This window comes from Schistocerca gregaria, chromosome 7 (assembly GCF_023897955.1).
Source record: "Schistocerca gregaria isolate iqSchGreg1 chromosome 7, iqSchGreg1.2, whole genome shotgun sequence".
In the NCBI taxonomy this organism is placed as follows: Eukaryota; Metazoa; Arthropoda; class Insecta; order Orthoptera; family Acrididae; genus Schistocerca; species Schistocerca gregaria.
Window position 1 is genome coordinate 455,176,449 of NC_064926.1, and position 23,529 is coordinate 455,199,977.

The window sequence follows — 23,529 nt, forward strand, 5'->3', positions numbered from 1 at the left end:
GAAAAAGAGGGTCTTGTAGACAAAGGAGTGCAGAATAATATGGTGTACAGGTATCTTGAATAAAATTAGACTTCTGTCAACAAAAAATTTGTTCCATAACTTATTGAACGCTCCTCGTAGTATATTTTAAGCCAGTTTGACGTTTGTTGTATGTCGCCTTCACACTGCAGCAGTTCTAATAGGAGTTTTGAGTTCATTCGTGTATAAACAGAGGAGGGTTACGAGAAAAGAACGCGTCCGCAGCGGGCCGTGGCGCTGCCACCGCCCCTCGCCGGCAGAACTGTACCAGCAGAGGGGAGGCCTGGCGGTGTTTGCCGAGGGTGGCGGGCGATGCTATCAGGCGCCCTGTTAGCGCCGGCGCTCAAACAGCGGCGCCGGCCCGCAGCCATTACGTCGACAGCTGCCTGCGGCCGGCTGTAGCGACCGCACGTTTCCGTCACCTCCACGCTCCCACGTGGCCCACTTCAGGCACACTATGTCATCATGACCTCAATCCATTTCTGAGTAGACGGCCGACGTTCACCTTTGACGATTCACACTTCCTGATCTACACGACACAATTAAAGGATCACTTTTTAGAAACGTCCCAGTCGACGGACAAATTTGAAATTGGGCTCAAAGGTGCCTCTGTAATGGTTAAAAATCGTGGGGCACTGCAAGGCTATCCTCGAGCTCAGCTATGCTTCAAACAGCATGGTGTCGACAGATGGAAAAATAAGGAAGAGCTCAGAAGTTCATGCGAGGTGTAAGGTCGGTTAATGATGTCAAATGGTTCAAATGGCTGCACTATGGAACTTAACATCTGAGGTAATCAGTACCCTAGAACTTAGAACTACTTAAATCTAAATAACCTAAGGACATCACACACATCCATGTCCGAAGGAGGTTCGCGCGGTTCCAGACTGTAGCGCCTAGAACCGCTCGGGCACACCGGCCGTCTCGAGATGTCACGTTGGCACCAAATTTCACCAGAGGTCTGCCCAATGCCACTGTGGCCATATCACACGATGGGAAGGTGGAATCACCCCCTATCACAAGCACTTCACCATTTCTTTTGACGCCACCGTGGATGAAGTGAGAACTGCGACGTCCATTGTTGAAATCCCTTGACAGATCTCCAATTCCGCCTGCCTGATAGCAGCCGCAACAACAGTTGCTTAGACTGACTGCAAGTACCTATTTTTGAGAAGTCGTTAGATCACTAGCACCTCGCAGCACTGTTGCCAGCTTTCAACAGCGAAGCGCTAATGCCTGCAGGCGAAAACAGTATCTACCGAGCAGTGACAACACTGAGGAGTTGGATTAGAGACGTCTTGTTTCGTTTTTTGGTTGAGGTAAGTTCCCTAACCTGCCACGTGCAGCATACTGTCGCTGTCAAGGATCAGCTTACATTGACTCAACTAGACGAGTGGCGTCACAGTTGTCTTTCTACATGTAATTTTTAAAGTGCACAACAAAGGTGAACGAGTGGCGCCGAAGATGTTGCCTAACTGGATGATCTTAGAGGGACCCATTGCCGTTTGATTCAGGCATGTGTGGATGTCGATAAAGCATAAGCAACCCTTGCTGCTTTGAATAACATTCAGATTTCGTCTAACAGTTCTGAACGGTCTCTAGTGGTTCCACCCTGTACATCAGAGCCAAAATTGGGGTCGCACTGCAGTTCATAGGAATGCGATCTTGTTCAGTAGGGCTGCTCACCAACGATGTCCTCACAAAACGGTTGAATTGCTCCGGCGGAGGTGGGGGTGGGGGAAAGGCAGTGTCAGCAGTGTCATAAGTTGTGAAGAATGGCGTCCTATTGCTTGTTGCGATGTGGACTGTCGTTTTCGGTCACGAACTGAGAGGGAATCAAAGCCTCAAGGAAAAGGGTGCTTACACTGACGACCTTTATTCCACCCCTTCAGGACTTTTCATGTCGATTCTAAAGGGTGGTGTATGTGAAACGTTTTTCTCTGTCACCCATGAGAAAGTGGCGTGATATCAAAGCTGGGCGTCGTGGTTGTAACCTCCATCGCACAGGGCGTCAAAAGATGAGGCCAAATGTGTGTAAGGTAGTGCGATGGAAACCCATCGTATGTCACGTCCATGGAGGCGCTGGGGAGATTTGTGGTGAAATTTGGTGCCAATTGGAAATCATTACCTCACCTTACGTTTCATATGAACTTCTGAGCTCTGGCCTTCTTCTCGCTTGTGTCGACACCTAGCTATCTGAAGTGTCGTTGAAACCAAAGGTAACTTCCCAGCGTGCCACATTTTTGCGTCATGACAGAGGAAATTTGTAGGCAACTTTGAACCAGATTTCAAACTACTACGTCACCAAGCTAGACAGTTACAGCATTTCGGAAAATTTATTCTTTAATTCCGTTGCGCAGTGTGCAATACTGTTCCCTTAGGCGTGGTGCTTTTGTGTTCAATGCATGTAAGGTATTTCTTTTCTGTTTCTGTCAACAGGAAATGTGTGTTCTTTAATTGTTCCTTAATTTTACTTTGAAATTGTTTGGTTGGGTCTTTTTCAATGTGCACAGCCAAAAAATACACAAAAATAGAAACCCGATACATCTCCCATGGTCAACTTTATGAATAGCACAGCATACAAACTGCCACAAAAACTGAATAAAAAACCGATGAAAAATTATACATATGAAACAACGTATTCCATGAAACAAACAGCATGATTCTAGCTGAAGAACTAAGAACCAGAAAGCTCCTCCAAGATGCACACTTTATATCAATTGAAATCACCAACCTTTATTCAAGCATACCCATAAAAGAAGCTCTAACAGTAATACAAAAGAACCTTATGCAACACAAGAAACTTTCATATACAGAGATCGTTGAATTTATGGAACTGCTTCAGCTAACCCTAAGTTACAACTACTTTACCTTTAATGATAACATTTATAAACAAACAGATGGCGTAGCAATGGAATCATGTATATCTGGTACCATAGCTGACATATATAAATCACTTAGGACAAAAATTATTTGACAATCAAGCACCTTGCCTAAAGAAAATAGAATTTAATAGGAGATGTGTAGATGACGCACTACTGTTAGTGAAAGGAGATACCAAAGACATCACACATATTCTAAATCATTTCAGTAATCTAAATGAGAAACTCAAATTTACAGTGGAACATGCGCAAAATAAAAGCACCAACTTTCTACACCTAAATATTACAAGACACAACAACACATGCATATTCAAAATTTATAGGAAAAACACAATGACTGACACCGCAATTCCTGCAACCTCATGCCATCCAAATATCCTTAAACAGGCAGCATACAGGTCAATGCTGCACAGGGAAACAAAAATACCATCGAACCAAGAAAATATGCCACAAGCAATAAACACAGTGAAAAAGATTGAAGTTTCCAATGGTTACAATGCTTCCATGGTTGACACAATCTTAGACAAAGTGAAGAAAAACCCAGGTACAAGCTGCACCACAGAAGAAAAAGAGAAAACCAACGTATATCTAGTATTCCATACATAGGCAATGTTTCACAGAAGATTGCAAATATTTTCAAAAATCATGGAGTAAAAACGGGGGTTTCTACATCTAATAAGCCACAGAAAAAACTAATATGTAATGTAAAGTGAGATCATGATCCATATTGAGACTCTGGAATATACAAGGTAACATGCCAGGAATGTTCCTAGTTCTACCTAGGACAAACAGGCCGAAATTTCAACACAAGGTATACAGAGCACATTAGAGGATACACACACAACAAACACACTACATCATCAATAGCAACACACATACAAAATATGGGACACCCATTTGGAAAAAATAGAGGAAAATGTCAAAGTACTCCACAGACTAAATAAAGGACATAAAAATGGATTTGCTTCAAGAACTGGAGATACATTCACATTAAAGAAAATATGAAGATAAAATATCAAATGAAACACTTAAAAGTGAGTCAGTGAATTTCTTCAGATGTTTTGATAATATACTTAAATAAAAATAGTAAAACATAGAAATAAGCACAATTGTAAAAGCAATATAAGTAATTTTACAGCCAAATTGTTAAGACAAATAACCTCTGTACCAAAGCATATCATTATCTATTGAAGACCTATAATGTTACCTCTGTGGACTACCTGTAAGAAGATCTTTGTAACCGTTTTGTTTATATAAGATATTTTCGATATGTAAGGTGTACAACAAGTTGTGTGTGATGTTTAGTGTGTGTGAGAGACTGCACAAATGGACCATTAGAAAACTCTAAGTACAAATTTCTTCTAAATTTCGCCACTAACTTCACAAAAAGAATTGTTACCCAACTAAAATTGGCGTGTTTCTTATGTATTGCAGTAAAAGCAAACGAAATGAAGCAGACTCACACACACTGACAACATCAAAAGAAAAGCATTTGAAAATTGGAATTATTTTTCCAAACGTGTCGTGCGGAAAGTAAAATAAAAAAATCGTGACTGGTAGCAGAAGATTTATTTATTTATAAACAAATCTATTGTTTCTACAGTCTCAGGCTTTCAAAATCCATTTACAATGGATCAAATCAGATTATCAGCAACACTTTCACTGTTATAGATGGCTATAGTCACAGAGTGGGTCATTATTGGTGCAAGGGACCAAAGACTTATTGAGTTCCAGCCTGTCGAGTTGCTGCTCTATGTCGGGCAAAAAGAGGTCCGACACAATATTAGGAGGTGGCCCATGAGTTTTATCACTTATGGTAGCACGGAAGTATGCTTTAAAGAAGTTGAGGATTGTATAACCATTGTGTTTATTATGTAGAATTGAATTGGTAGAACAAATCCATCAATAAAAGCATTTTCACAATTACGATAAAGTTCAAACGTCAAAGAAGAAATAGCCTTTTCAAATAGTATATACGTGGTGGCCAGAACATCAAGAAACGGTTGTAACTCTGTTCAAAGGTAGTTTTGCTGTGAAATAATTGTTATGAAAAAATACGATACGTTGCTCTATTTACGAGTTAATTAGCATTGAAGTTAACCAATCAGGCCTCTGCACACACAAATATAAAAGGTCTGCCTGATGAAATCAGTATCAGTTGTTCTCATGATGATAGTGTATGATACTGCTCAGCCGTTTTCTCGGGTTCCATCCTTACTACAGTCCTATGTCCTATTTTAATATCGCTTTCTTGTTTGGTTTTAGGAAACCATACAAAAAAATTCGTTTGGCGACACTGTCTCTGGCGGGCCGCTTGAATTTGTGCACTCGACTGCCCGACTGGCTACCTGCAGAGCTAATTAACTAGGAATCGGCATAAAGTACCGAATTTTGTTTCTACAATTATTTCCCAGCACAATCTACCCAGCGACACCCTGACAAGCTTTTCCTACCGTTGCTGACCAGCCTGCACAGTTCCCTAATTCTTGTAAAACTCTACAAATCAATAAATATCATGTACTACACATTTTCAAAATTAGCCTCTGTTCTTCCTCGGCGTCCAAGATATCACCATACCAAATTTCATCCAAACAGATTCAGGAGTTTAGTCGTAAAGAGATAAGATATAAACATATTTTCACATCTACAAAACTTTGAGTGACAATAACTCATTTTTCATTATATCAGTTTGATAAAATAAAGCCTATATGTTGACCTTAAAAGGTACGCTCGCAGTACCTTTGAAAAATCCATGAAAGTTCGTCCCATGGTTTTGGAAAGATTCCTTTTCATTCTAACAGACAAACACATCCGTTTATGCTAAAAATTTAAATTGCAAATATCTTTTTTGCACGGTACAATTTTGAGGAAATGCAGCATATATGTGGCCCCAAGCTAAGTTCGAGTCATCTGCGATAAGTCCATGAAAATTCGTCCAATAGTTCTGGAGGTAATCTATTTCAAAAACAAACAGAAACACACAATTGCTTTACAGTTTTCTTCTTATTGCGTTTCAGCCTATTTTGAGCTGTCTAAATCAATTAATTTTTAATGTTCTTTGCTTTTTTTGACTCAGCATTATTTTATTCTTTCTGATGTTAGTTTTCTTTCTTATTCAGAGACTTTGATTGTTCGTTTGGTTTCTATTTTGTCTTGAAACCCCGCTTTTCCTTGTATTTTATTATTCTTTTTTATTTATGAGCATATTTCGTTTAATCCTGAGGATGTTTCCATAAAAATCGATTCTTCTTCTCCTCTTTGTTTTTGAGAGTTTTACGGTAGTTTGGCAAAGGTCTCATTTCCAATGTAAATTAGTTTGTTGTTATGGAATCTGCGATCAAGAATTTTTTTCATACTTTCTTTCTTTGATCTCCGTTCTTTCAAATGAGCCTCTCATCTTGATGTACAATGTTTCAGCTGGATATAGTGCCACCGGTTTGATTACTGTGCTGTAATGTCTAATTTTTATAGCTTTATTATTAGTAAGGCAATAGGTAAAAGTATTATTGACGAGAGTGGAGAAACTACTAAATGAAACGTTAACAAATTTTTTGGTAATACCAATGATTTCTAGACATTTACAAATATTTACAATTGCTTTTTGGCCGCTGTCGTTTTAATATGCATCCGTGTTGATAAGAATTTTTCTGTGTAATTGAATCTAACGTCTCTGATAAGTTAAATCTTAACCTGTGATCCGTATTAGGTGGATAGATCTCTGACATGTTTGCCTGTTCAGTTGTCAGCCAACAGAGACAAATGAAGCAACTGTTTTATATAATTTTCAGAATGAAATTCAGTGGCAGTTGGAGATATATTTTTTATACTTTTTAACTTAAAATACATAATGGCTAAAAGCGGATACAAGGTAACCCTCACACAAAAACTTCGTAATTATAAAACTGACAAGAATAAAAATCCCTCTACACTCCATTAAGTGGCCTTACTTTTAAGAAATACACTACAATACCATTTCTACATGACATTTTATATCGTATAGTGAATTTACTTAAAAATAATGACATCACTTGTCTTTTACAACCCACAATGCCATATGTTGCCCTTTTTACATAACGAGAAACCTCCAACTGAGAAATTTCGCAAATATTCAGTGTATAAGGTACAATTTAATTCATGTTCAAGTTTTTATACAGGAGAGACACGGACGGAGTGCAACAGCTGCTTTTGCGAAAACTTGCTCAACAAAGACGGTAAGAATTCATCTAAGTTAACTTTTGCAGAACTTCTCAAAATAGAGAAAGACATCTTCCTCCTCTATCCTTAACTAACATAGAAATTTTTCATGTGGTTGACAAGGGCTACAAAACGAACCTTTTATTATAATTTGAAATATATGAACATTCCCAACTAAATTCTAAAGATTTGTTAAATGGTCAACTTACATTAACAACAACCACTATCTTGGTTCCATATCGTCTCGTATAAAATGTGAAAATTAACCCAGTCCTTTTGTGTATCAAAACTATGTGCCACATTTTTCAAATTTATTATATATAACTTCTTTGTATACCTTGGTTGCACTTTTTATATGCTTTAATATACGATATTTGCTTCTAGCACAAGAGCTTGGCATTTACATAGATGTGATTCAGTTAATGTAAATTGTCAGTCTGTTTTTACAATAATCATACATATCCTACGTGTACATTTCTGGACGGATCATGGACACACACAGACACAGACACACACACACACACACACACACACACACACACACACACACACACACACACACACAGATATATATATATATATATATATATATATATATATATATACTCCTGGAAATGGAAAAAAGAACACATTGACACCGGTGTGTCAGACCCACCATACTTGCTCCGGACACTGCGAGAGGGCTGTACAAGCAATGATCACACGCACGGCACAGCGGACACACCAGCAACCGCGGTGTTGGCCGTCGAATGGCGCTAGCTGCGCAGCATTTGTGCACCGCCGCCGTCAGTGTCAGCTAGTTTGCCGTGGCATACGGAGCTCCATCGCAGTCTTTAACACTGGTAGCATGCCGCGACAGCGTGGACGTGAAACGTATGTGCAGTTGACGGACTTTGAGCGAGGGCGTATGGTGGGTATGCGAGAAGCCGGGTGGACGTACCGCCGAATTGCTCAACACGTGGGGCGTGAGGTCTCCACAATACATCGATGTTGTCGCCAGTGGTCGGCGGAAGGTGCACGTGCCCGTCGACCTGGGACCGGACCGCAGCGACGCACGGATGCACACCAAGACCGTAGGATCCTACGCAGTGCCGTAGGGGACCGCACCGCCACTTCCCAGGAAATTAGGGACACTGTTGCTCCTGGGGTATCGGCGAGGACCATTCGCAACCGTCTCCATGAAGCTGGGCTACGGTCCCGCACACCGTTAGGCCGTCTTCTGCTCACGCCCCAACATCGTGCAGCCCGCCTCCAGTGGTGTCGCGACAGGGGTGAATGGAGGGACGAATGGAGACGTGTCGTCTTCAGCGATGAGAGTCGCTTCTGCCTTGGTGCCAATGATGGTCGTATGCGTGTTTGGCGCCGTGCAGGTGAGCGCCACAATCAGGACTGCATACGACCGAGGCACACAGGGCCAACACCCGGCATCATGGTGTGGGGAGCGATCTCCTACATTGGCCGTACACCTCTGGTGATCGTCGAGGGGACACTGAATAGTGCACGGTACATCCAAACCGTCATCGAACCCATCGTTCTACCATTCCTAGACCGGCAAGGGAACTTGCTGTTCCAACAGGACAATGCACGTCCGCATGTATCCCGTGCCACCCAACGTGCTCTAGAAGGTGTAAGTCAGCTACCCTGGCCAGCAAGATCTCCGGATCTGTCCCCCATTGAGCATGTTTGGGACTGGATGAAGCGTCGTCTCACGCGGTCTGCACGTCCAGCACGAAAGCTGGTCCAACTGAGGCGCCAGGTGGAAATGGCATGGCAAGCCATTCCACAGGACTACATCCAGCATCTCTACGATCGTCTCCATGGGATAATAGCAGCCTGCATTGCTGCATATATATATAAATAATTTTGTTGGCATCTGAAGATGACACATTAATTTATTGAAACCAGTAAACCATATTATAAATATATTGCAACAGACAACTGAATCTCATTCTGAAAAATGATTGCATGTATCAGAAGAATAAGGAGCAGCGTTTGACTACAACGCTATGTTACACAAGTATCCATGTCTTTGCACTGCATTGAATCCATCTCATTCCACAACCAAATTAATTTGTCCTTAATGCCTTGCCATATATCCCTATACCCTCCCATAAAATTTTAAAAACCTGCCATTTCTTCGTTCCACAGTTTATTTGCCTGTATATTCAGCAACAGTATCAATTAAATGCTCTCATACTACAGTTTACAAGTACCTATTGTTCTGCTCCAAGTAAAGCTTACTTGTTGTGATTATCTTTTGTAGAACCAACAAACTGGGTGCTTTGGTCATAATATTCCGACTACGGACTGTGTCCACGTGTCCATATATTTTGTCTTTTACCTCCCATCACTAGGATGCAGAACTAGTAAAACCATGAAATATATAAGAAAATGAGTTCTCCTTTTTCTGAGCGTTAACTTTATTTCCTTTATCACATAAACTTCAAGAGTAGATCAATAATTTTCGTTCCATATCTCTTTTCGTTTACGTATTTATGGTAATACGTTACCATGAAGTTGATTAAAAAATGACTAGAACAAATCACCTTTTGTTATATGTATTTTATTCATTTTTCTGTAAACTTAAGAGAGTTTTGTGAACATGTGGCCAGTCAGCTTTTGACATACGTTTTGTGTTCATTTTTAACGCACTTGGGACAGTTTTCTGAACACTTGAGATTCATCAGTTTAATATTAAACTTATTCAGTGATTTAGATTCAGAAGCATTGAGAAACAGTAATAATTTAAATGTACTCATAATAATGTTATGTATGGTAATAATTCGATTTTCTGTGTAACAGTACGCTCAGGACAGACACATTTAATTTAAACTGTATTTATTGCGCTCGAAACGCTGTCGTTAATTAACTAATTAATTAATTCTCACTTTTATGTACCTCCAAATAACGTTTCAGAGCATATTTGATTCCGAAGTTATTGCTGCTATGGGCGAAGTCCAGGTGATAAAGATCACCATTACAACTATAAATATTTTTCAATAACTGTAACATTAACCCTACAGTGTCCAGCAAATGAACTTGTTGCATATGACAAACAGAAATATGCCATTACACTACTGAGTAAAGTGAGGAATATTTTTTCTTTCATCAATCTGAAGTCGTCCTCTTCTAGAAGTAAGCGGTTGAATTGAGTGTTAAGAATCATACAGGTCTAAAGAAAACTGCTCAATTGTAGTGTAGGACTGCCAACGTAATTTAGTGTTCACATCATGCACATCGTAGTAGTACTTCGAAATCGGAGGCATATCAGCAGCTTTCTCTGAACCTCGAGTCACAGAACATGTTCACTGTAATGAAAACGAGGACCACTGACTGTTGGAATAGCTCATCATTGTGACTATAGTGCGTTTAGTACTTGTTTTGATTCTAGTTTCACATTAAGTACGAATTTCACAACTGTCGAAAGACTCTGTTGTCACTAGGCTGCATATGTGAATTTTGTCAGTTAAGGATAATAAATATAACAGTAAATTAAGGTTAATGTTCCATGATATAAAATGAAATACATTATTTTTCATGGTAAATGTGGAATGCTGAGACATGGTTAAAACACAGTTCAGTCATGTGAGACTGTTATGTCTGTAAATTTGATTTTCGCAAACATCAAATTTTCTCTAAACTTGGTGTCAGTGCAATGGCCCTTATGGTTATCACCTTACTTGCTCTCCTAGTGCACCGCTGGAGAACAACAGGGCAAGGGAAAGGCTGTTTCCATACTTGATAGCGGGTCACGTGATCACATTGGGAAGTGTTTACCATTTGCTTTTGAGGCAACGAAAAATGAATCACTGGTACAGTATACAGAATTCAAATTCCCTCGGTCTGAATAAAGTCCGAGTTACGTTTGGTGACACAGAAGTGTCAGTTCTACTGACCTTCGTGACCTATGAAAACACACAAAGGTCAGGCCAGCAGAGCGCCGCGTGTTTTCGGACGAGGAATTACGAGCAGCGTAGGCGGTCCCATAGGATACACTTTCTAATAGTGTCAATTGGAAAATACTGGGCGATATTTACCTACCAGACAAATGACTCTCATCGTTGCATTGGCAGAGCGATCCGCAAAACGAATGACTAAATCTGAACCGTAATTCGATTCGAATGGCCCCTTTTAATTGGGAGCAGATCGGTCGTTTCTCCAGAGCTCTTCCACACAAATTCGTCGTTGTCAGCATAGATTCGTTGAGCAGATATAGTGTTGAAACCACGCGATATCCGAGATCCATAGTTCTCAACGAATTCAGTTGGATGTATAAACGGTTTGTAACTCTTATATCTTGTAAGATAGATAGTCATTATGGGATTCAGATGTATTGCAAGATCTAGGAGCGACTATACAAGATCGTTGGAAAATTTTCCATTGGTGTATTAATATCATTCCATCGATAGCTTTTCGGAAGCTATGTCACCTTGTTTAAAGAATCTAATACTCTATTGGAACATATCATTCGCATCAAGAGCTCCATCGCATTGCTCGTATCGAATGTGACTTTGGCATATCAACTTCTTCGTCTCAAATTGTGACGTTTAACAAATTCTTGAATGAAAGAAATACAATACACCTCTCTGTTGTACTTCATCACTGAAACTTTATTGGAATGACTAAAATAAATGAAGATTTTATTATAACGGTAAGAAACCTTGTCCTTCTAACATGGTAACATTGTTGTAATTTTCTTATATTTTCGAAGAAAATTGCTTTTCATTATTTACCTTCTTTACTCTCTTCTCACTGGTCATGTTTTCCTCATAAGCACTGATTAAAAGTATCCGGATACCTATTAGCGGAAATTACTATGGAGTGTGTCCACTTTTCGCTTTTATAATGGCTTGAAATCTGTTCGGGACAATTTCATAACGGAGGATGAATGTCTGTGCAGGATTAGGAGTCCATTAATCCTCAGTAGATGAAGCTAGAGAAGGGGATGACGCTGGAGGCTTTGGTCTGGAGTGATGTCCACTTTCTAACTCGTCCTGAAGGTGATCCATCCTCTTCAGGAGGGGATTCTGGGCAAGCCTGTGCACTCAGGAACGTTATTGTACACAAACTGTTGCCCCGTCGTACTGATACAAACAATCGTTGTCTCCGAACTATTTCTTTTTTGTACCCACAACACAGTGCTGGTAATTGCGTAGACATCCTCTTGTCTTCAGCGTGTTCTTAAGTGCAATGAGCAGGCCTCACCCTAGCCGCGAGAAACACCCCCAAAACCTAACACCATGTCTTCTGTACTTCGCTGTTGGCACTACACACGATTGCAGGTATCATTTTCCAGGCATTCGCCGAACTCAACACCTTCCATCGAAATATCACACGGATATCATCACTCCAAATCAATCATTTCCTCTAGCGTCGCTTAGCACTGAATACAGAAATGTGAGCTCGTCACGAGCTGCTCTATGTTCTACCCCATTCTGTTTAACATCCTACACAGTCTCCATGCTGGGATGATTGCTGTTAGCACTTTGGAACTCACGAGGAAAGAAATACAGTTCATGGGGTCTGCCAGCCAGGGTGACCGAGCGGTTCTAGGGGCTACAGTCTGGAATCGCGCGACCGCTACCGTCGAAGGTTCGAATCCTGCCTCGGGCATGAATGTGTGTGATGTCCTTAGGTTAGTTAGGTTTAAGTAGCTCTCAGTTCTAGGGGACTGATGACATCTCAAGTTAAGTCCCATAGTGCTCAGAGCCATTTGAACAACTTTTTTTCATGCGGTCTACCATTACAAATAAATGAAAGAAGGAATTCTCAAGCTAATTAACTACTCTTGACCATAATCTTGCAACTTCGTCTGCACCAACTGTAGCAAGCAGAGGATCTGTGCAAGATGCACAGCATTGTTGACAGTCTGGTAGGCGCTCGACAATCTTTCGTTCTCCGCAGGCACAGTTGTTGGTATCCGTCGTTTCTGGAGGTTGCTTCTGGGTCTCTCAATTCCAACAGTTAAGTGATGTCCGCACTATTCATTTCCGTTCATGATCAGAAGGTACGGTTTCTGTCGGAAGAGGAGAGAAATGTCGAGAGATACACACTAGTTTTATTACTTTAGCTGCTGTTGTTTGCAAAACTGAACTGCTCTTAGCAAACTTCTGAATATTAACACTGGGGGCTGCTGGATCGTGCACCTGCAATGGATGGTTTTCCTGCTGGGCCTGATTTGTTCTCTCCGCATTGGCAACTACTTCACGACGAACATCTGGTGGCGTCACGCCAGATTGTTAAAAATGTTGTAGGTTTAGAACAACATGTAATAAGCCCACGCGTTTCGTTTAGCGCCTTGTCTACTACTTTTACGTGGGTTGATTTGAACAAGATTGGACACGCCTACTTTGCAACGCTGTAACCCGTTACTGGTGCCGTCGTTCGGAGGGTTTATGGTCGAGAGCCGCATGTGATATCAGTAGTCTTGCGAAGGATATCACTTACACCTTCAACCGACATTCTCGTATTCTTGCAGTGCTGCTTGTAGGCCAGAATACGATCTAGGTGACTCCCACGTATTTTCTATGCCGCGCATTTACTAATTCTGCCCCTTGTAATGTAATGTCAAGTTTGAGTCGTGCCTAATTATGCTTAAGGTGAAACGCAAGTAGTCGTGTTTTAGCTGGCTTCGGACGAAGTTGATTGTTAGAGTAATAGACATTCAGTCCCCTTAATACGACTGTCAGATTGACACGTATGTTGTAAAAGATCTATTATTTTATTAATTTAACCTTATTGTTTGAAAGCAGAAAGACTGATCGCTTATCACTTCGTCTCGGGTAAGTATTGCATTCTTAGAATGTCGTACCTGCAGATTTATTTCTACGAAGTTTTCTGCAGTACTTATTACCACTCTTCACGTAAAAGGCAACGTATCATCTTCACGATCAACGAGCTTTCAAACCATGTTGATGTACAACAGCCTAGAGGGATACGCGCTAGCCTGAAGGTATGATGAAGGTGATTCAGTAATTTTAAAAAACCTTTTTGCCTCTTGATCTGTATTATAGTATTAACCACTTCTTCCCATAGCTTTTATGACGTTTCTTTCCGAAGGCAAACCTTTATTCATGCATTGTATAATTGTTCGCCAGTGCCTGATGGATTTCGTGCTCATGTGACATCCAGCAACTAGTTCATGTTTGAAATCGCTGAGTTCTCTTCCCGAGACACACATTGCTGTCACTACTTCTCTGCTGAGAACACAGCACTCCGCATCTCCTTGTATGCTGGCTACTGCGCTTCACGCGACAGCGGTAAATTCTGCATTACGTGGTGTCCGAACGATTTGGATAGGACAGTGTATCAATCACACTCAATCGACGAATAAAACATACTGAATACACTTACTACTTCTGTTCATTAGCTCCATCACGTGCTTCGAAAGATATGCTGCCTTACTTTCAACTATTCAAAATCGTTACATTACGAGAGTGGTAAGTTTTACATCTTTTCTGGAAGTGTTTCTTATTGTCACTAAAAATATCACACAGGTTAGTTCTGGTGACATATTATCCTGGACTTAAAAGGCATTGTGCTATCTGCAGTAGGAAATGGGTACCACCTCCTCTTCATAACTGAATTAATAAAGAGATTAGAGAACGTTAACAACAAATGCATCAAGCGTATCGTGTATAAGCGTCTATTTTTCATGATTATCATATTTTTCACATCTCACAAAAAACGGTTCATGTACCTAAATCATAAGACACACAAAAAATTTTTTGCACTTATTATAAAGTGTATGATCGATTAACTCATAACATTAACGCAAACAAAGATAAACTCCGAAAATGTGATACATGTAAGGCTGCTAGCTCAGAATTTGATATAGGTGAAACTGCAATCGCCTTTCGTACAAAGTATAACGAAAATATTAACACACATTTGCGATACACCTGAGAGATCTGTTGTAGCACATCACCTGAAGGGTGTACGACACACTTTCGGCAATATGAGTAAGAAAATTAACGTGCTCCACCTTCTGAACGAAAGAAATTACTGAATTTGTATGAAAAACTGGAAATATTAATACATAACAAAAATTTTCAGCAAACTTTACTAAATGGCAAAATACACTCTAACTCACTAAATACTTACAAAAGCATATCCAGTTTGCTACAGAAAGTACAATAAGGCAATAGGAATATAACGCTCGAAGTTCTACACATTGTATTAAAACACGTCAGCATCAACACCCAGATCAATACTACGAAGCCACATTACCATATACACTCCTGGAAATTGAAATAAGAACACCGTGAATTCATTGTCACAGGAAGGGGAAACTTTATTGACACATTCCTAGGGTCAGATACATCACATGATCACACTGACAGAACCACAGGCACATAGACACAGGCAACAGAGCATGCACAATGTCGGCACTAGTACAGTGTATATCCACCTTTCGCAGCAATGCAGGCTGCTATTCTCCCATGGAGACGATCGTAGAGATGCTGGATGTAGTCCTGCGGAACGGCTTGCCATGCCATTTCCACCTGGCGCCTCAGTTGGACCAGCGTTCGTGCTGGACGTGCAGACCGCGTGAGACGACGCTTCATCCAGTCCCAAACATGCTCAATGGGGGACACATCCGGAGATCTTGCTGGCCAGGGTAGTTGACTTACATCTTCTAGAGCACGTTGGGTGGCACGGGATACATGCGGACGTGCATTGTCCTGTTGGAACAGCAAGTTCCCTTGCCGGTCTAGGAATGGTAGAACGATGGGTTCGATGACGGTTTGGACGTACCGTGCACTATTCAGTGTCCCCTCGACGATCACCAGAGATGTATGGCCAGTGTAGGAGATCGCTCCCCACACCATGATGCCGGGTGTTGGCCCTGTGTGCCTCGGTCGTATGCAGTCCTGATTGTGGTGCTCACCTGCACGGCGCCAAACACGCTTATGACCATCATTGGCACCAAGGCAGAAGCGACTCTCATCGCTGAAGACGACACGTCTCAATTCGTCCCTCCATTCACGCCTGTCGCGACACCACTGGAGGCGGGCTGCACGATGTTGGGGCGTGAGTGGAAGACGGCCTAACGGTGTGCGGGACCGTAGCCCAGCTTCATGGAGACGGTTGCGAATGGTCCTCGCCGATACCCAAGGAGCAACACTGTCCCTAATTTGCTGGGAAGTGGCGGTGCGGTCCCCTACGGCACTGCGTAGGATCCTACGGTCTTGGCGTGCATCCGTGCGTCGCTGCGGTCCGGTCCCAGGTCGACGGGCACGTGCACCTTCCGCCGACCGCTGGCGACAACATCGATGTACTGTGGAGACCTCACGCCCCACGTGTTGAGCAATTCGGCGGTACGTCCACCCGACCTCCCGCATGCCCACAATACGCCCTCGCTCAAAGTCCGTCAACTGCACATACGGTTCACGTACACGCTGTCGCGGCATGCTACCAGTGTTAAAGACTGCGATGGAGCTCCGTATGCCACGGCAAACTGGCTGACACTGACGGCGGCGGTGCACAAATGCTGCGCAGCTAGCGCCATTCGACGGCCAACACCGCGGTTCCTGGTGTGTCCGCTGTGCCGTGTGTGTGATCATTGCTTGTACAGCCCTCTCGCAGTGTCCGGAGCAAGTATGGTGGGTCTGACACACCGGTGTCAATGTGTTCTTTTTTCCATTTCCAGGAGTGTATGAAGAAGAGCAGATAGAATAGTTTGACAGTCTTAAATTCCAGGGATTACAACTTGTTAATAAATTCAGTTGGGAGGAACACACCACAGAACTGCCGAAACGCCTTAACAAATTTGTATTTGCAATTCGAGTTTTAGCTGAAATAGGCGACATAAAAATGAAAAAGCTTGCACACTTTGCCTACTTTCATTCCATAATGTCATATGGTATAATATTTTGGGGTAACTCTTCAAGTCAAACAAAAGTATTCACAGTCCAAAAGCGTGTAATACGTATTATTTGTGGAGTAAATTCATGGACATCATGTAGAAACCTCTTCAAAGAACTGGGTGTACTAACTATTGTCTCTCAGTATATTTACTCCTTAATGAAATTTGTCCTAAATGATATATCTCTTTTTCCAACAAACAGCTCAGTTTATACACACAACAACAGGAACAAAAATGATTTGCACATGGACTTAAAAGCACTTACTTTAGTTCAAAAAGGGGTCCACTACTCAGGAACATTCATCTTCAATAATTTGCCAGCAAAGATAAAAAATTCAGTTACAAATAAAGATCAGTTTAAAAGGAGTCTGAAAGACTTACTAGTGGCCAACTCCTTCTAACCCATTGACGAATTTTTTAATAGAAACAAATGAGGTATTGTATATTTTCATACTATTAGTATTGTTATTTCAGCTTTTTATTTTAAAAAAAATTTACATGTTCAACATCCACGAGGATCTCCTCAGAACGGATCTATGGAACGAAAAACTAATCTAATCTAATCTAATCTAACCTCATTCCCGTGCTCACGAAAGCAGTTCTGGACGACGCGAACTGTGTGAACACGGACCCTGTCTTCTTGGAACACAGCATTACCATTGAGGAACAAATATTGCACAATGGGATGCATCTGATAATCCAAACCGACCACATAATCCTTGGCAGTAATGCGATTATACCACGGTATGGCAACCCATATCGTCACCGAACCCTCGCCATGTTTCATTCTTGAGAGGTAAACTCGACCGAACATAGAAACAGCGCGAAACAGACTCATTCCACTTACTTCCATTGCTCCATAGTTAAGGTTTGATGAGTTCGACAGCACGTTTGTTTGTTACGGGCATTTGCGTCAGTGACACACAGTTTTTGGAATTCCAGCTCGCCCTTCAGTTCCCCACTTATGGAGTTCCTTTCGTGTTGTTTCGATGTTGACAGGGTTCACGAATGCGACACTCACTTCCGCAGTGACTTTTTCAGCCGTTCGTCGTCTTATTTTTCATACCATCCTTTTCAGTGACTGTATTCACGATCACTAAATACACAGTTTAGTCCGTGTTTCGAATCAGTTGACAATGTCTTTCCGCATTCTTTATACGCGGTATAAATCTTCGATATGGTGTCTCTTTAAACAAATACTTCGTCTGTCTTAGTTATGGAAGGACCTACCATACGAGCAACAACATTTTACCGACGTCTGAAGCCGTTTAGCAGCGATATATGCACTCACACCTATACAGAACACTGTTCTGACTACGGTGCACCATGCAACCTATTGAGGACACTTTACAAGTGCCGTTAGAGGTCAAACTCAACAGCGCACCCTGCAGGCTTCGCCAGCAGCTCCGTTTATGGTTAAGAATGCATTTTTCGTCGTGTTTCCATATTTTTGACCAATCGCTGTAGGGCGGGACAGCACGGCAACATGTAGTCTTGCGTCATATTAAAAGTTAATGTTAACGAAACCTCGAACAAAGGGTACCAATCAGAAACATACAGATGCAATCCCGACCATTAACTGCTTAAAGGCGTTGATAAATTTCAACGCGGCAGTTGAAAATGTGTGCCCCGACCGGTCCAGATTGCATACCAGTCAGGTTCCTCTTAGAGTATGCTGATACAGTAGCTCCATGTTTAACAATTATAAACAACCGCTCGCTCACAGGAAGATACATTCCTAAGGACTGGAAAATTGCTCAAGTCACACCAAAACCCAAAAAGGAAAGTAGGAATAATCCGCTTAATTATAGGTCCATGTCACTAACATCGATTTTCAGTAAGCCGGCCGCGGTGGTCTCGCGGTTCTAGGCGCGCAGTCCGGAACCGTGCGACTGCTACGGTCGCAGGTTTGAATCCTGCCTCGGGCATGGATGTGTGTGATGTCCTTAGGTTAGTTAGGTTTAAGTAGTTCTAAGTTCTAGGGGACTGATGACCACAGCAGTTGAGTCCCATAGTGCTCAGAGCCATTTGAACCATTTTTTGATTTTCAGTAGGGTTTTGGAACATGTACTGCCTTCGAACAGCCGGCCGAAGTGGCCGAGCGGTTCTAGGCGCTACAGTCTGGAACCGCGCAACTGCTACGGTTGCAGGTTCGAATCCTGCCTCGGGCATGGATGTGTGTGATGTCCTTAAGTCAGTTAGGTTTAAGTAGTTCTAAGTTCTAGGCAACTGATGACCTCAGAAATTAAGTCCCGTAGTGCTCAGAGCCATTTGAACCATTTGTATTTGAACATTATAAAGTACCTCGAAGAAAACGGTTTATTGACACGTAGTCAGCACGGATTCAGAAAATATCGTTCTTGTGAAACACAACTAGCTCTTTATATTAATGAAATAATGAGTGCCTTTCAGAAGGCTTTCAACACCGTTCCTCACAAGCGTCTTCTAACCAAACTGCGTGCCTATGGAATATCGCCTCAGTTGTGCGACTGGTTTCGTGATTTTCTGCCAGAAAGGTCACCGTTCGTAGTAATAGAGGGAAAGTCATCGAGTAAAAGAATAATAATATCCGGCGGTTCCCAAGGAAGTGTATAGGTCCTCTATTGCTCCTGATCTATATTAACGACATAGGAGACAATCTCAGTAGCCCTCTTGGATTGTTTGCAGATGGTGTTGTCATTTACCGTCTTGTGAAGTCATCAGAAGACCAAAACGATTTGCAAAATGATTTATATAAAATATCTGTGTGGTAAGAAAAGTGGCAATTAACCCTGAATAAAGAAAAGTGTGAAGTTATTCACATGCGTACTAAAGGAAATCCGTTAAATTTCGATTACGCGATAAGTCACGCAAATCTTGATGCTGTGAATTCAACTAAATACTTAGGGATTACAATTACAAATACCCTAAATTGGAACGATCACACAGATAATGTTGTGGGTGGAGCCAGCCAAAGACTGTAATTCATTGGCAGAACACTTAGAAGGTGCAACAGGACTACTAAAGGGACTGCTTATACCACGCTTGTCCATCCTGTTCTAGAGTATTGGTGTGTGATGTGGGATCCGCATCAGGTGGGACTCACGGATGACATCGGAAAAGTACAAAGAAGGGCAGCTCGAAATAGGGGAGATGGTGTCACAGACTTGATACGTGAATTGGAGTGGTAATAATTAAAACAAAGGTGTTTTTCTTTGCTACTGGATTTTCTCATGTAATCACCAGTTTTCTCCTCCGATTGCGAAAACATTCTGTTGGTACCCGCCTACATAGGGAGAAATGATCATCAGGTTACAATAAGAGAAATCATGGTTTACACAGAAAAATTTACGTGCTCGTTTTCCCCGTGTGCCGTTCGAGAGTGCAACGGTGGAGAGACAGCTCTTCCAGGCAGTTTATTGTCAATAGCACGTGGATGTAGATGTAGAACCCAGGATCTCCTGCTTATTGGCAGACGCTCTCTCGGACTGAGCCGTCGAGAACACAGAGAATAGTGTGACTGCAGGGAGCTATCTCTGACATGCTCCCCGTGGGACCTACATTTCGAACTTACTGTCCACACACTTAATTTTGTAGTGCCCTGCCTACAGGGCTAGGCAGTAGTGAAAGGTGTCCTGATGAACACTCACTAGTCGACGTGTAGGCAGGGAAATCAGGACGCGCTCAGTGTAAAGACACTTCAGCTATCAGGATATTAGCAGTAAATTTTCAGAGTGTTCGAAATAAAGTTACTGAATTTACTGCCCTCCAGGAAGCGTGTGGCACGAAAATTATTCTCGGGACTGAGACCTGGCTGAACCCTGAGACTGTAAGTTCTGAAATATTTAGTGAGTGTTGGAACGTGTAGCGGAAAGACAGATTAGACACCGTAGGAGGTGGTGTCTTCATTGTAGTTGACAAAAATATTGTGTCTACTGAGGTCGAAGTAGAGTGTGATTGTGAAGTTATCTGGACACGCTTAACAGCGCTAGGACAAATAAAGATAATTGTTGGGTGTAATTAGCGGCCACCAGGTTCCACCGTGACAGTTATAGAATCATTCAAAGGGAGTCTGCACTCTGTATCGCTGAAGAACCCGGATCATGGTATATTAGTCGGAGGCGACTTCAAACTATCTAGTATAGACTGGGATGTCTATGGATTCATTACAGGTGGTACAGACAAGCCGTCGTGTGAAATACTTTTGAACACATTATCCGAAAACTGTCTTGAGCAGCTAAATCGACAGCCAACGCGTAATAGAAATATTTTAGGTCTGGTAGCCACGAATAGCCCAGACCTCATCGACGGTGTCAGTGTGGAGACAGGGATCATGACGTTGCCATTACGACTATGGTTACGAAAGTTAAAAAGTCGGTCAAGAAGGCTAGGAGAGTATTCTTACTAGAAAGAGCAGATAAGCAGTTGTTAGCATCCCACTTAGTAAATGAATCAACTTCTTTTACTTCCGGTACGATGGACGTGGAGAATTATGGGCAAATTTTAAACACATTGTAAATCACGCATTGGAGAAGTATGTGCCGAAAAAGTGGGTTACGGACTGAAAAGACCCACCGTGGTTTTACAGCGCAATTCGGAGAATGTTCAGGAAGCAAAGACAGTTGCACTCGCGGTACAAGAAAGATCGGGAGAATGAGCACAGGCAAAAGTTAGTAGAGAATCGTGCTGCTGTAAAAAGAGCGATGCGCGAAGCATACAACCACTACCACCGTCATACCTTAGCAAAAGGTCTTGCTGAAAACCCAAAGAAATTCTGGTCTTACGTAAAATCGGTAAGCGGGTCGAAGGCTTCCATCCAGTCACTCACAGATCTGTCTGGCCTGGCAACCGAAGACAGCAATACGAAAGCTGAATTTTAAATTTAGTACTTGAGAAATCTTTCATGCAGGAGGCTCGTACAAACATACTGCCTTTTGAGTCTCGTGCAGATTCCCGTATGCGGGACATAGTGATAGACATCCCTGGGGTTGTGAAGCAGCTGAACGTGTTGAAAATAAATAAATCGCCAGGTCGTGATGGAATTCCATTTCGGTTTTACAGAGAGTACTCTACTGCATTTGCTCCTTACTTAGCTTGCATTTATCGCGAATCTCTTGCCCAACATAAAGCCCCGAGCGACTGGAAAAAAGCGCAGTTAACGCCTGTATATAAGAGGGGTAGAAGGACGGATCCTCAAAATTACAGACCAATATCCTTAACATCGGTTTGTTGCAGGATTCTTGAACATATTCTCAGTTCAAATATAATGAATTTCCTTGAGACAGAGAAGTTGCTGTCCATGCATCAGCACCGCTTTAGAAAGCATCGCTCCCGCGAAACGCAACTCACCCTCTTTTCACATGATAAAATGCGCACTATGGATGAAGGGTATCAGACGGATGCCATATTCCTTGACTTCCGCCGGCCGCGGTGGTCTTGCGGTTCTCGGCGCTCAGTCCGGAACCGCGCAACTGCTACGGTCGAAGGTTCGAATCCTGCCTCGGGCATGGGTGTGTGTGATGTCCTTAGGTTAGTTAGGTTTAAGTAGTTCTAAGTGCTAGGGGACTGATGACCACAGATGTTAAGTCCCATAGTGCTCAGAGCCATTTGAACCATTTGAACCTTGTCTTCTGGAAAGCGTTTGACTCGGTGTCCCACTGGAGACTCCTAACTAAGGTACGAGCATATGGGATTGGTTCCCAAATATGTGAGTGGCTCGAATACTTCTTAAGTAATGGAACCCAGTACGTTGTCCTCGATGGTGAGTGTTCATCGGAGGTGAGGGTATCATCTGGAGTGCCCCAGGGAAGTGTGGTAGGTCCGCTATTGTTTTCTATCTACATAAATGATCTTTTGGATAGGATGGATAGCAATCTGCGGCTGTTTGCTGGTGATGCTGTGGTGTACGGGAAGGTGTCGTCGTTGAGTCACTGTAGGAGGATACAAGGTGACTTGGACAGGATTTGTGATTGGTGTAAAGAATGGCAGCTAGCTCTAAATATAGATAAATGTAAATTAATGCAGATGATAGGAGAAAGAATCCCATAATGTTTAAATACTCCATTAGTAGTGTAGCGCTTGACACAGTCAAGTCGATTAAATATTTGGGCGTAACATTGCAGAGAGATATGAAGTGGTACAAGCATGTAATGGCATTTTCATGGAAGGCGGATAGTCGTCTTCGGTTCATTGGTAGAATTTTGGGAAGATGTGGTTCATCTGTGAAGGAGACCGCTTATAAAACACTAATACGACCTAATCTTGAGTACTACTCGAACGTTTGGGGTCCCTATCAGGTCGGATTGAGGGAGGCTGCTAGATATGTTACTGGTAGGTTTGATCATCACGCGAGTGTTAGGGAAATGCTTCAGCAACTCGGATGGGAGTCTCTGGAGGAAAGGAGGCGTTCTTTTCGTGAATCGCTACTGAGGAAATTTAGAGAACCAGCATTTGAGGCTGACTGCAGTACAATTTTGCTGCCGCCAACTTATATTTCGCGGAAAGACCACAAAGATAAGATAGATTAGGGCTCGTACAGAGGCATGTAGGTAGTCATTTTTCATTCGTTCTCTTTGGGAATGGAACAGGGAG